This window comes from Mandrillus leucophaeus, unplaced genomic scaffold, assembly GCF_000951045.1.
Source record: "Mandrillus leucophaeus isolate KB7577 unplaced genomic scaffold, Mleu.le_1.0 Scaffold121, whole genome shotgun sequence".
Lineage (NCBI taxonomy): Eukaryota > Metazoa > Chordata > Mammalia > Primates > Cercopithecidae > Mandrillus > Mandrillus leucophaeus.
This window is the reverse complement of record NW_012100432.1, coordinates 4,432,692-4,440,922: the sequence shown is the minus strand read 5'-3', so window position 1 is coordinate 4,440,922 and position 8,231 is coordinate 4,432,692. Positions and strand designations below refer to the sequence as shown.

At 48.2% G+C, this 8,231-nt stretch overlaps 1 long non-coding RNA gene and 1 pseudogene across 1 annotated transcript in view; one reads left to right on the top strand and one right to left on the bottom strand.

Annotated features, from left to right (window-relative positions):
- LOC105532924 overlaps positions 1-8,231 on the top strand; it is a 47,514-nt gene that overhangs the window by 12,923 nt on the left and 26,360 nt on the right. The window lies entirely within an intron of this gene.
- On the bottom strand, positions 7,262-8,165 carry LOC105532917 (annotated as a pseudogene).

Genomic DNA, 8,231 nt, shown 5'->3' with positions numbered 1-8,231 from the left:
GAGGTTATTTAGATTTAAATTAAATTAAAAATTCAGCTCCTCAGTTGCACTAGCTACATATATTTCAACTGCTCAATTGCCATGTGTCACTGGTTGGTGGCTACCATATTGGACAGTACAGATATAGAATAGTCTGATCATTGCTGAAAGTTTATTGGACAGTACTGCTCCAGAACATTCTGGAGTGGTGGTAATCCACCAGTCTTTTTTCCTGTGGATGCTGTAGGTATACAGACAGACAGTGCTACCCTCCCTGGATGGGACAAAATTAAGATGCATTCAACCAGGCGCACAGGGGATGTATCTAGATTATTGATTTTCCGCTCATTTGAAATAAATCAAGGACATGGCCATGTCTTCCCAAGCCCTAAATAAGTGCAGTTTGTGGGGTGGTAAACAGATGAGTAGGGAAAAAAGGAGAGGAGAAATGCAAGAAGTAAGATCAATTTCAGGTGCTAGAACAGAATGCAAGAGGGTTAGCCCAGGCCCCACCTCCCTGTCAGTCTCAGCACTGCCTGCTAATCACAAGGCAGGAGAGCGCTTGGCAAGCAGATGTGATTGATTTGTGACTCCAGGTGCAGATATGGAAAGGGGGCATTTAGTCAGCTAAATAATAGCCAAGCTGTCGTGTGAGGAGGCTGGGGGCTTAGGTTGTTTTTCTTCTGCTTTAGGGTGGAGGTGGTGGCAGAGAGTTCCACCCTTCTACAAAACTTTGCCTGTTTTCTGGGAAGGCCAGGCGAGGTTTCCCCCTTGTAGACTGTTTAGTTGCAGACAGAGGGATGTATAATGGGGCTAGAGCTGAACGATATGATAATAACAAGCCAGACCAGCGTTAGAGAGTGATGTATACTTTTCTTGGAAAGCTGCTGTCCATGTAGACAGGCACTTTGGCAACTGACAGTAGGTGAGGGGCAGCAGTTAGCAGCAGATCATTTGCCTACTGGCACGCTACCCCTTGGGTGTGCTCCTTCTGAAATACTGAGGGTCAGGGCAGGGTGAAAAGAGTGAAAACTCAAAACAAGAGAATGCTCCAACAAAATGTACCCTACTACACAGCAACAGGCACCATTCAGTGCTGTTTACATCTTTTCAAACTTTCAGCTTTTAGGGCTCACTAATACTTCTACATAGTAAAGCTTTTTGCATTTTGAGGTGTTTTGTGGTTGCCTTATGGGGCTGGTCCTTATGACTGCCTCTAGAGGAAGTCAGAGTAAATTTCGCCATCCCTTTAGACGTGAATAAAGCCCAGGGTGGTTAAGTGAGTTTTCCAAAGTCACACAACTGCTCGTGAGTTGAAGATGTAAAACAATCATTCCATTATTTGTTTATTCGTAACTATTTACTGAGAACCCTACTAAGTGCCCAGCCCTGGGGATGCTTCTGTAATGTCTCTGTTTTCATGGAATTTGGAGCTTGGATTCTAAAGAGGCTGATAGAAAAAAAAATGTAAACAAAAATGTAAACAAATGAAAGAACCACAAATTACAGTAAGTGTTACAAAGGGAAGACGAACTAAGAGAACGCAGAGAGAAAAACAGGGAGAGGGATGGGGCAACTTGGAGAAGTTGATTTGCAAAGGCTTCTCTGAAAAGGGCATGTTTATGCTGAAACTTGAAGAATGAGATGTAACAAGAGCGGGAGAAGAACATGTCCGGCAGAGGGAGCTGTATAAGCAAAGGCAGATAGTTGGAAGAGCACGTGGCCTACGTGGGCCACATAAGGAGACTGGTGTAGCTGGTGCCCATGAGAGGCAGAGAGCGTGGTTTGAGATAAGAGCATGAAAGGGCCTCCCACCTCCCTCGCCCCCAATGTATCCCTATGTCCAAGGGGAATTTTGTCTTCACCTTTCAGTTCCTCCTCCTCATGGCCCTCTAATGAGGGTTGGTTCAGCCAACCCATTCCAAGACTTCCTACTGTGGCCTCAGGAGGTCTGGGAAGGGGGATGAAGAAGAGAGGCAGGTCTGCGAAGGGGGAAGGAAGAAGAATAGGGTTTCAAAGACAGAGACCCTGAAGCCTGAATGTCTGCAAAAGCTGAGTAGAAAGTTGAGAATGAAGAACTGAAAAAGAGCAAGGGGTCAGGGGTTCTAGGGCCATTGCCAGCCATAGAAAGAAGGCCTGTGGGGTGGATGGGAGCCTCTTCAACCTCCTTCAGAGATGACTTAAGGCTTTGTCTCTATGCTTCTTCCAACAGGCTATTGCTTAAAGACTGAATGACATGGACCCCAGAGTTTATGTGAGTTACTCTAAAATATGGTAAAATCAGGGCTTCACTCCCAACTGAGAGCCTTGCAGAGTGAAGAGTTTCTCAAGAGACCATCTGATAAATGCGGGCTCCCGCACACAGAGATGTGAGTTAGAGCCATGCCACAAATAATGTATATTATTTTCTTCTCCACTTAATGTCCAAAGTGTCTGGTGTAACATCTTTGGTGACCATTCCATTTGGGAATCCTAGCTTACTGGATGGAGCTGTGTGCATTGTGAGGTTGGCCTTGTTGTGTCGGAGCTTAGAAGAAGGAACAGAAGGGGTAATAATCATTATGATAAGCACTTCTTGAGCACTCACTACATGTCAGGCACTATTCTGAGCATATTACATGCATGGGTTCTTTTAATGTGCATAACAACCCCACAAGATTAGTAGGTACCATTTATATCCCCATTTTACAGATGAGAAAACCAGGACACGGGGTCTCAGAGTTAGCAGGTGGCATTGCCAAGACTGGAACTCAGACAGTTTGGCTCCAGAGCTCCTGCCCTTTAGCACTGTGGAGGTGACTTGAGAGACACACTAAGTTCCAGCCCAACCACAAATACCACCCCCCATTGGCCATAGTACATGACTAAATGTGACAATTACTTATGCAGCATTTATTAAAAGCACAGTATTGTCCTATGCACTTTACATGTAGCATCCCATGCATCTTCTTATCAACTCTTTTAGACAGGAACTGTTATTCTTCATCTTTTACAGAGGAAGAAATTGAGGCCCAAATCAGTATGTAACTTGGTGAGAGTCTCCCACTTAAATAATCGGTAAAGTTGGAATCCAAATCTAAGCATCCAACCCCAGAGCCCAAGCTCTCAACTAACCCTGATCACTTTTTTGAGTAAGGACTCTGTATCTCTCAAATGCCCCCTATTAAAATGAACCTCAGCCATGTGGGAGCAGTGTGATTTTTTTTTTCTTGCCCCTAAAGCATGTTGAAGATTTGGGGACGTTTTATTGAAACTCCCCAAGGCACTAGCTTTCACCCTTGGTGGTGATTATCTAGTGACTACAGATGCCTAATTAAATGAGTTCAGGCACACTGATCTCCTTAATTCAGTTTCTTCCAACCCCCATCTTCATTCTGCCCTTTGAACTCCTCATGCTTTGTCTCAGTGATCTCCTCCACTACCAGCTGTTACCATCTTCTGTATTGGGATGAATCCCTGACCCACAACTTCAGCCCAGACCTGGCTCCAAATCTCCATGTCCTTCATTCCACCTGTTCCAAGACCGAGGCACCTGGATTTTCCCTAGCGTAGCTGAGGCTGGTGTGCCCCACCCAGATCCCATGGGGTCTTCTTTCTACCCCCATTTCCAAGTCGCTGCCTGCATTGCTGCAGGTAGAGGCTCACACCTGCAACCTTCTCCTGAGGCTTGCCCTTGAGCAATGGGAGCTGCCTCAGCCAGACTCGTACTCCCCACCTTCACCTGACCTCAGATACTAATAGCGTCTGTTCCAAGAATCTAGTGCAACTTCCTTAGACTAGCAATCAATACCTCCTGCACCTGGCGACAACCTCGCTGTCAAATCTTCACTCCTGCTCAGCTGCAGAGCAGCTCCTCGGCCCTTAAGAGTTCCTCTGTCTTCTGGCCTTCTTGCCTTTGCTCATTCTGCTTCTGTTTGGAATGTCATCTGCCCTGCTTCCAACTGTCAACATTCTACACATCCTTTGAAGGCCAGTGACACTGCGCTTCTGCCCACGAGGCATTCCCAAATTGTGCTTGCCCTTGCAACGTGGGTTATTGCTAGTTATGCATGGGTCTCCAGTCAGCATGGTTTGTATTCTAAAAGGTCAAGAATGAATCCGATTCTCTCAGCTGTCTCTAGTTAAGGGTTCAAATGTGTACCCACCAAAGGGTATTGAAGTCCTAACCCTCAGTACCTGTGAGTATGACTTTATTTGGAAATAGGGTCATTGCAGATGTAATCAAGTTAAAATGAGGTCATTAGGGTGAGCCCTAATCCAAGAGAAGAAGAGAGACACAAACAGACGGGCACAGAAGGAAGATGATGTGAAGACACACAGGGAGAACACAGAGGCAGAAATTGCAGTGATGATGCTCGCATGAGCCAAGGAACTCCAGGACTTCTGGCAAAACCAGAAGCTCAGAAAAAGGCATGGAGCAGATCTCCCCTAGAGTCTTCAGAAAGAGCATGGCTCAGCTGACACTCTGATTCCAGACTTCCAGCCTCCAGGAAGGAACTGCAAGAGAATAAATGTCTGTTGTTCTAAGCCACCCAGTTTGTGGTCCTTTGTCACAGCAGCCCTAGGACACTAATATATTAAGTATCTCACACAGTACCTTCCACAGAGTAAGTAATGGCAAAGGCTTGTTGAATTCACGTGGGGGTGGAATATTTCTCTCACTAGCTTTTTTTTTTTTTTCAAGCTATTTAATGGTTATTGTAACATGCCTTGCACTATGTTGATAGAATCTCTCAGATTTCCTAAACCTTTTGTTGTTATTCCATACCTATACACTACCCAGCCCCCACTTGTATGTTCCATATGTACTCTTTTCTTTTCTCTTCTCTTCTCTTTTTCTTTTCTTCTGTCTTTTTTTTTTTTTTTTTTTTTTTTTTTTTTTTTTTTTTTTTTTTTTTTTTTTTTTTTTTTGGTAGAGACAGGGTCCCACTATGTTGCTCAGGCTGGTCTTGAATTCCTGGACTCAAGCAATCCTCCTTCTCTGGCTTCCCAAAGTGCTGGGATTACAGGCATGAGTTGCAGTGCCCAGCCATTCCATATATGTGATGGAGAAGAGAGCTTACACCAACCTAATAGTTACTTAATGTTGTATAACGAATCATGGCAAAGCTTAGTGGCTTAAAACAAGAGTCATTTATTACATTTCACAGTTCCTGTGCAGCAGCTTGGCCGGGAGGTCCAGACTCTGGACTTCTCATGAGGTTGCAGTCATCTGAAGGCTTGACTGAGGCTGGAAGATCCACTTCCAAGGTGGCCAACTCACGCGACTGGCAGCTTAGTGCTGGCTATTGGCAGGAGGCCTCAGTGTCCCTGCAGAGGTTGCTTAAGTGTCATGATGGCATGCTGGTTGGCTTCCCCCAGGCTGAACCACCCAAGCAGAGAGCAAGACAGAAGCTACAAAGCCTTCATGACTTAGCTTTGAAAGTCACAAATCATCACTTCCATCATGGTATACCATCTACACAGGCTAGCCTTGATTAAATGTGGGAAGGCATGAATACCAGGAGGGGAGGATCATTGAGGTCCATCCTCATTAGTCAAGGCCATGCAATCTCAGCATGGGCAATACCATCCCAACCAGGCAAAAAAAATTCATTCTTGGAAAGAATGAAAAAAAATTACTTTTTATGTATAAGCAAAGATATACATACTGTACATAAACATATACAAAGTATATCTGTGGTGCTAAAGTTTCATGGTGAAGGGAACAGAAAATAAGGAAAAAAATTGTCTAAAAAATCTTGGGGGTGGCTGGGCACGGTGGCTCACGCCTGTAATCCCAGCACTTTGGGAGGCCGAGGCAGGCGGATCATGAGGTCGGGAGATCGAGACCATCCTGGCTAACACAGTGAAGCCCCATCTCTACTAAAAATACAAAAAATAAAGTGGGTGTGGTGACGGGTGCCTGTAGTCTCAGCTACTCAGGAGGCTGAGGCAGGAGAATGGCATGAACCCGGGAGGCGGAGCTTGCAGTGAGCCTAGATCGCACCACTGCACTGCAGCCTGGGCAACAGAGCGAGACTCTGCCTCAAAAAAAAAAAAAAAAAAAAAAAAAAAACCCTGGGGATGATTTTTTTTTTTTTTAATTTGAAAGTAAACTTTAATGTCGAAAATGCAAACTTGGGGAGGGCAGAATGATCACACGCAAGGCTGCCACTTCACACCTGCAGGGTTGCGTGGTGGCCGGGCAGAGGCACTCCTCACTTCCCAAATGGTGCTGGGCAGGCGGACTCCACTGCTAGATCTGTGACTTGGGTTTAAGCCTCTGCCTTCTGCCCTCATCTGGAGATGCTGATAGCCTGGGCTCTCCCTCCTTTGGCTCGGGGTGGAGACTGAAGCCTGGAAAGACCCTGCCCTCAGCAGGAGCTCCCCCCCGGCCCCGCTCTGTGACCCTGAGCCCAAATCTGGATCCTTCCTTTACTTTCTCAAGCCACTTTGGGCCTGCCCAGCTCTTTTAGAGCCCTGTTATGTAGGTGACAATACTGTTTTCCCTTCCCTTCCCTCCCCTCCCCTCCCCTTCCCTTCCCTCTCTTTCTTTCTTGCATTTTAAATAGAGACAGGGTTTCATCATATTGGCCAGGCTGGTCTTGAACTCCTGACTTCAGGTGATCCACTCGCCTCAGCCTCCCAAAGTGCTGGGATTACAGGTGTGAGCCACCGCGCCTGGCCCCCGTTCTCACCTTCTTGGTGTAACTGCTGTCATCACGTTCCACCCCAACCAAACCTTGAGTGGGCAGCCTCTGCAGGGGACCACTCACAACTGGCCTGTAGTCACGGTCCCCTGCAGAGCCCTCACAGGTGGTCCAGATGTGCCCACTGGCCCTACCCCAGGTGCGTCTTCCGTGCCTCTGGTCTGCTCTGCCTGATGTGCGCTGTGCACTTGACTCTGCTGACTCCCAGGGGGCCTCCATCACACACAGAGCCAGCCTCATTAGCAGTCTCAGTAGGTGGTGTTCAGGGACAGGGTAATGGGATCCAGCCCTTCCTAAGGTGTACCTGGGCTGCGACTCAGAATGGACGTTCAGAACAAAGAGACTCAACTGTGAGTGACCCTGGGCCCCACAGGCCAACCATCAACCAGGCCTTGGCCCTAGTCCATCGGGCACTCACCCCTTGCAACATGTGGACCCACTGATGCCCAGTGTGTGAACGAGTACCTGGAGGCCTCAGCCCACGCTGCTGGCATGGCCAGAGAAAAGGATCTGCCTGCCTCTCCCCACCCAGGTGTGGCAGCTCCTGGTGCCAGTTTCCCAGGAGCATGGCCAGGCCCCGGGTCTCTCCATCACAGCTGTGGCTCTGGCTTCTTCCGGGAAGTGAGGTGGGGTCGCTCCCCTTGCAGCAGCCGCTGCTTCAATGCTCTGTAGGCCTGCACGGCCTCCCATCTCTCCTCCCCACAATCCACTGGTAGGCCAGGGAGGCAGTCAGAGGCTGGGACACACCACCAGGGCTCAGAAGCATCCTCAGCATCTGCGATCTCCTGCCAGGCTGGTTCTTGCTTATGCTCCTCCCAGGCCTGGTGGTCAGCTCTGGAGGCTGCAGGACAACCTCACCAAACTTCATCGTGTCTCTGAGCAACTCCTGCTCCAGCCTGTCTGCCATCTTTTCCTCCTTTTTCTGCCGGACTTTATCTAGTCGTCGCTTCTGGAATGCTTTTTTTTTGCTTTTTTCAGCTCAGACTTCTCCTTGGTAGCTGCCTGGACGTCTGGCTGCCGGGTGGCCTGGTTCTTGCTGAGGAATAGCACATGCTGGACCTCTTGCTGCATGCGCTGGATATAGGCCTAGTCAGACTCCCCTTTCCTCTGCTTGAACTTGGGGATGGCGATGTCGGGCTCCACTCCCTTTGCTTCCTTCTCCAATGTCTTTCTGAAGGCCACCTGGGCTGCTTTCTTCCTCTTCTTGTTACCGATCGGGTTTTTCATCTTCTGGCAGCTCCCCATAATCTCCCCGAGCCAGAAAGGGATCTCCTCTTCGTCCTGGTTCTTGGGCGTGCGATTCACTTTCTTCTCTTTGCTGCGAAGCCTGGACCACGGGACTGGGCGCTGCTTTCCCAGCGGCTGCCCTTGGTGCCGCCGCTGCACCCGCCGGGGACTCCCAGGACCCACTGGCACCCTGGGCACCGCTGCTCCACCTCCAGCTTGCGCCATCTCCATGCTGAAAGCTTCCCTAGTGAAGCCACTTCTGCCTTCCTCCAGTTTTTAAAATGGTTAAGAAACACTGGCTAAAACTTTTTCAGTTGTAAGCAATAAAACCCA